Raw genomic sequence first — 6,103 nt, 5'->3', positions numbered from 1 at the left:
TGTTTGCAAGTAAATTTAGTATGAGCCACTGGCTATTGGAAATAATTGCAAAAAAAATGCACTGTGCATGTGACGTAGCACCCCCTCTCAGCCTTTTGAATCGCCGGTGGAGAGAAGCAAGAGCAGCAAACGAAGCGATAGCACCAACCACTGTGGGCCATTAGGAAGAAAACTTGTCCCGTTGCAAAATCTGCATGAGTTATCTAATGGTTCTGCTGTGAAAACAAGCAGGTACTTCACCATCGAGCCTCTTCAGTGACAAGCTTGCCAGGCCTACGGCAGACAAAGCCATACTTGAAAGCGTTATGGGTTGGTACGGCAAAGCTGTGAATCACTGGGAAGCTTCTCAAGATTGTTGGAAAGGCATACGAGGTTTATCGCCAAAGTATTAAAAATGAGCTCCAGCATTACTGAAGCAAAGAATGATGAACTATTGGCAGGAGGCAGTGAAGTAAGGTGTAGGATGGGAAAGGCTACCCCTCAAAGCCATCTCTCTATATCCCAAAGCTGCTCCAAAATGCCCGATCCTGCTTTCATCCTTGTAGACCCCCACCATATCTACAAATGGACAAGACGATCGAGGTTGTGCTGCAGTCATCAAAACTGCAATTTTCAACGTGCTCGAAAATATAATTCAAATGCTCCAAAACTCTTGTTTCGTTGCTCCGAAGCTGCTCCAAAATGGCTTTACTTCTGCTCCCAAAGCTGCTCCAAAATGCTCGAGCCTGCTTCCACCCCTGTGCATGCTGTCTAGCGCAGGAAGAAAAATCATTGGCATGTGCATTCAAGGTCACTGATTCAGGGGCAGCAGTGTGCCTGATGATGTGCCAATAAAATCACATTATTAATGTGAAAGCACTCACTCACTACCACTGACCAAGAATCTTGTCCGATCTTTCATTTGTTTGTGCCTTGCTTTTACACACAAAACAAAAAGCATTTGTGTGGATTCAAACCAGGTAACTCAGGTTCAGTAGCCAGGCATCTAAACCACTGAGCCACGGCTGCGGGTGCTTTCACTTGTTATAACCAGGTTAAGTAGGGTTAAACATCTGGCATTTGACACAGTGGCTCCCAGATGGCGCCACATGTACAGCTGAAACAGCAACACATTAGGGATATAGACACAGAAAGTTTGTATCGGTTAAGTATCCAACAATTACAGAAGTAAGACAAAAAAAGGCCCATGCTTTCTTACTATATATATAATTGGTTTAACAGAGATAACCCTTGTCAATTTTATATCCTGTTCAACACTGTCTTTACGACCCTTCAATATGGTTCTATATTTAAGCAAACAAAAATAATTACAGCCTGCTGTCGTGCCTTCATGCAAACTTCCTTTTCACTAACCCATATGTAACTGCATCCAATACAGCACCCCAGTTACCCATTATGTTATCGATTATGAACTGAAGGGCACAGTACACATTTTCTGTGCGCTCAACGAACCTGTTCATCAGTGCAGCAGCAGTTGTTAAGACTACGCTTCCTGTTTATGTGATGTCATAACATGAAGAGGGGCGGGAATAAAGTGTAGAGAGATTCGAGGTGCTGCTGCAGCAATAATCGGTTGGAATAATCTCACCTGTCTATGGATGAGGCCTGAGAGCCAACACATCGTGCCATGCCTACCCTTCATGCCCCAGGACTGCTTACTGCACCCAGACACTCCAACACACTCTGAAAAAACCATTCCCTGGAGCTTATCTGTAGCAACATGAATTTAGTCAATATTCTAAATCCCTAAACAGAGTTTCTACTATGTTCTGTAACTTTATCAAAACCATTTAAAAAAAATTCTCCTGCCTCAACCAAAAGTTCATTTGCACTGAAACCATGCGCAATGCTTGCACGTTGCTGAGCCTTTTGTTGCCTAGGTTACCTGGTTTGGCCACGCATGATTAAAAACTAAAACCGTCAACAACAAGATTGAGGAACAAGAAATGCCAACGCAGAGTTTCCAGAAAACGGCAGCTGTAGCGCCATCTGGCGTCGCTGGAGGAAAGCACATTGGTTCTAAAGTACCCAGGCAAGTGTAGTACCTTTTTCTAATGATGCTAGACGGCGCTACCACTGCCCTTTGCCATAAAATTTGCGTTCGAGTCTTTCGCTCCATCTCATCACAAACAGTTCTGGTTTCTCATCATGCGGAGCCAGACCAGGTAAGCACCAATGTAAGACTTACTACGCAACAAAAGGATCAATAAAGCACAACTTTCCTGTGCGGTTTCACCGCAAACATGCCTCCAATTGAGGTGAGAGGATTTTTCAAGACGGTTCCGATAAAGCTGCAGAACAGTAAATATATTTACTCCAACTTGTGTTACTATCTCAGCCACCAATGAACTACACAATGCCATAAAGGCTAATGCTTGGTGATTTCTTCTTTCTACTGTAGTTACTGCAGCATCGTATCAAAGACTGAAATGTGAAAACATAGATGCACTGTCACATTGAGGTATGAGCAATATGTTTTCCAGTCCACTTCAGTACACGCAGTTACGTTTATTAGAAGACTGCATCATTCTGAATCAGGCAACCATCTTAAATTTGAAAACAGACACACAAAATGACCTTTGCTAAAAATGCATGCACATATATATTGCCACACTTGCAGAAGAGTCACTGTTAAAAAAAATAGACCGATGTACACTTTAAATTCCCTTTTCCCTTGTCCTGTACTTTTGGATAAAAGTAGTGTGTCACAATGGTCATCCATCATTATACCAAATGCTATAGACGGCTTCAATTAGCCAGACAGGTGCCGAGGTACAGTCCTCAGCCTTCGAAGGAACTTCCTGAAGTGTTTAATCTGGATGAGTTGCCACATGCGCATAGAATAGTTTACAAAAATTTCCAATTTCTGAAGTGAGTTGCACAAACACAGGTAGAAATATTCGTTGAGATTTTATTACCAAAAACAAGGAAAGAACTTGTACAAGAGGTGGAAAAACATGACTAGCATGACTTGGGCAAAAGTGAGCCTCTAGAGCGAAGAAAAGTATGGTTGTACAATGCAAAAAGGCTGCAGAGAGAACACACTAATAAGGTGTTGTAAGTGGTGTTGTACTGCTGTTCCAAGTGACAGGAAACAACTCGATAAAATGCAAGTTACATCGGTTCGTGGACGGGCAATCTCCGTTGAAAGCACTGCATGTATGGATGCTATGAGGAGACGCAGACAGGCACAGCAACCTATAGTCTGGATAATGTTACACCAAAATGGGCGGATTTTTGCCACAGGACACTTAGTGGAAATAGTTTTTTTCGTTGAATAGTGTACCGCACTGATGCAAAACTATTGGTAAATCGGCAATCGATAGTAAGACTATTGATAATTATGCTGTGTAGGCAAGCAATATTGCCAATACACTTGCAATAACTGATCGGTATCATGGTTTAATAAGGCTTAATGTCTAAAAGTGAATCAGTCTAAGAGGGACACCATATTGGAATGCAGTAAGTGTGCGCGCAGTTGGTTTTACAGAATTTATAAAGCTATTGTAGCACACTAGCAAAAGTAATATCGATAGTTTTGTATCACTACCATACAGTGTCACATTTCAGTAAGTATCGCATAAAGTAAAAGCTTATGATCACTGATGACTATTGTTTAATGATAATGACACACTCATTTTGGTGTAACCTCACATTTCTGTCTTCCTTAAATGTAATCGATATCAGTTGGTACAAGCAGGTTAAGAAGTGCGAACTTCAGAGAAGAAAAAAGCTGTGCTTCATGTGGTGAGCGGACTTGACTAGCTTTGGCCTCGAGCATTTCTAATTTTCGTGCATATGAGCTAATGCAATAGTCTGAAAATAATAGGTAACTCAGAGACAGGATTCGCATTCGGAAAGTTAACTTTGGGCATGTTTTTTCCCCCCTATCTTTCAATCTACACTGGTGCACTCCTGTAGAACGTTGATAAGCTCCACCATTCTTGGGTGAACTACCCTCGAGTTTCCATTTATAAGCACATTTCTTCTCTATTGCATTGCATCTCTGTACTGCTGTTGAAAGAATGTGAGCACTCTCAAAGTGCCATTGAAAGAAAATTAAGACCGACACGAGACTATGACTACTGCTATGTAACGAATGTTTCAGAGCAGGACCTTAATGCAGGAGTGGGCACGATAAGTATGCCTGAGGACAGGCCCTTGCTAATGTTGGTCCAGCACTGATAAAAAGTCTCTACACCATTTCATCAGCAGTGCAGCTTCTCAGTTAAGTGGTCACAATATCACAGCCGTACTGAGAGCCAACGGAATGTACTAAAAGGCATAAGGGTAAAGTGCCTAACATGAGGAATGTAATGGTATTCTACTGCAAGGCATAAAAAAGCTCATTTGTGTAAAAGGCAAATGTGCTCCCCTATCAGCAAAGAGCAAAAACATACAGGACTGCACAACTAACCCATTGACTAGAGCGCGAGCAGAAGATCAGATAGCACTGCATGACCCAAAGCAATGGCAGAGGCACACACAAGTGGTGACACCTGGAGGAACGGTATGCAGACTTCTTGCTCTGTGCATTGCTAAGTGTAAAACAGGTAACTCGGTTCCCTCGAAAACACCTCAATATCAAATAAAAGCCGTATCTAACTGCCCTATGCTAAAAATTAGCATTTTTGAGAGGGAAAAACAAGACTTGAATGGTTGCCTATCCAACCACCAGATGTCACCAGTGTGTAAGGGGCTTCAAGCCACCTGTGACATTATCAGGCAAAACCACAGCATGGAGTTCATATTCCCATATATTCATGCTCCATGACCAACAGTTGTCTCCGCCAACAGTTGCACCTTGGTAGCAAATGACTGTATATAGAATATCTTCTGCTCACCTTTGCTTCAGTATTCACAGCAAAATCAGAACAGCTAACAACTGCTACATATGTTTGCGAGAATCTGCAACAAAACCTGCAGAGAACAAACACTCAATGCTTATACAAAAGCGCAAATGCTGTGCTGAGCTTCGTTCACTGCACATGTAAATGCCAGATCCCATAGTATATCGGCAATAATTACAAGCAGTTGACACTAAGTTGGTACAAAAATGGAATGCAAATAAATGAGATATGAATGTGCTCTAAGCACCATTCAGTATGCAACGCAACATCAATGCATAACTGATGGATAAATTTGTGTCAAGCCATAACTTGTGGCATTGAAATGCTGTAACACGAGCTGCTAAATTGGTGGACATTATAAAAATGAAAGCTTTCTTCCTCACACACTGTATTCACAAATACCACGCCATCGCTGTAACAGATTATCTTTTCCTGCGCCACACAAAAGGCAGCTAAGGCTGCTACAATCTGTACACAATGACAGCAGTGTTGTTGATTTCTGCTCTAAAAAAGTCAAACATTTTCAAGAACAGCACCACACTGATCTCCTTTCTAGGTCACCAAAATTTCAAATCAGTTGCTCCCAAAGTCATTCATTTTGCTGTGCTGAAAACTTACGTTTACTTTTCATGTCAGACCCCAGTGTCCAATGTTTTTCGTTTGTGGATGGCAAGACAACTAGAGTCTTTGTGATAACAAAATGGCAGCTCGGAGGGCATATGAAATCTTTCTCAGTAATCTTTTTTGTTTTGTTTTTTGCTGTTCACGTGCTGAAAAAGTACTCACTCTATGCCCTTTCTTGAATTTCTCTGCAGAATGGAACCGGCGAGTGCAATCTGCACCGGCCTGTTTTTATTTTTAAAATTGCTCATCTATGAAAACCAAAATGATGCCTAGCATCTCTAATCCATGCATGCTTTCATGTTCTGTAGGTGTCATCAATGTAAAATTGCCCACTACAACACTGTGGTAGCAATACATTTTATGGGAATGCGAGGTCTTAGGTTACAGAAGAGATGTATGTGAAGCAGGAAGTCAGGTGGTGGGGGAGGCAGGAACACTGAACCCACACTAAAGAATGCTCGGTAAGCTCTATCACCTCCCTCACCAACTGGCTCTGGTGTTGCTGCTTGTGAGTATAAAATGTTTCCTGTGCTTATGGAGGAAGCAAAGGGTGCTTTTTTCTCCCTTGGAGATAAAATGAGCTTTAAAAAAGAAGTTGTAAATATCTGTGCTTAGAGAGAATGCTACAG

The sequence above is a fragment of the Amblyomma maculatum genome, chromosome 9, assembly GCF_055883805.1.
Source record: "Amblyomma maculatum isolate TAMU_Amacu chromosome 9, ASM5588380v1, whole genome shotgun sequence".
NCBI lineage: Eukaryota > Metazoa > Arthropoda > Arachnida > Ixodida > Ixodidae > Amblyomma > Amblyomma maculatum.
Note: the sequence above shows the minus strand (reverse complement) of the source record.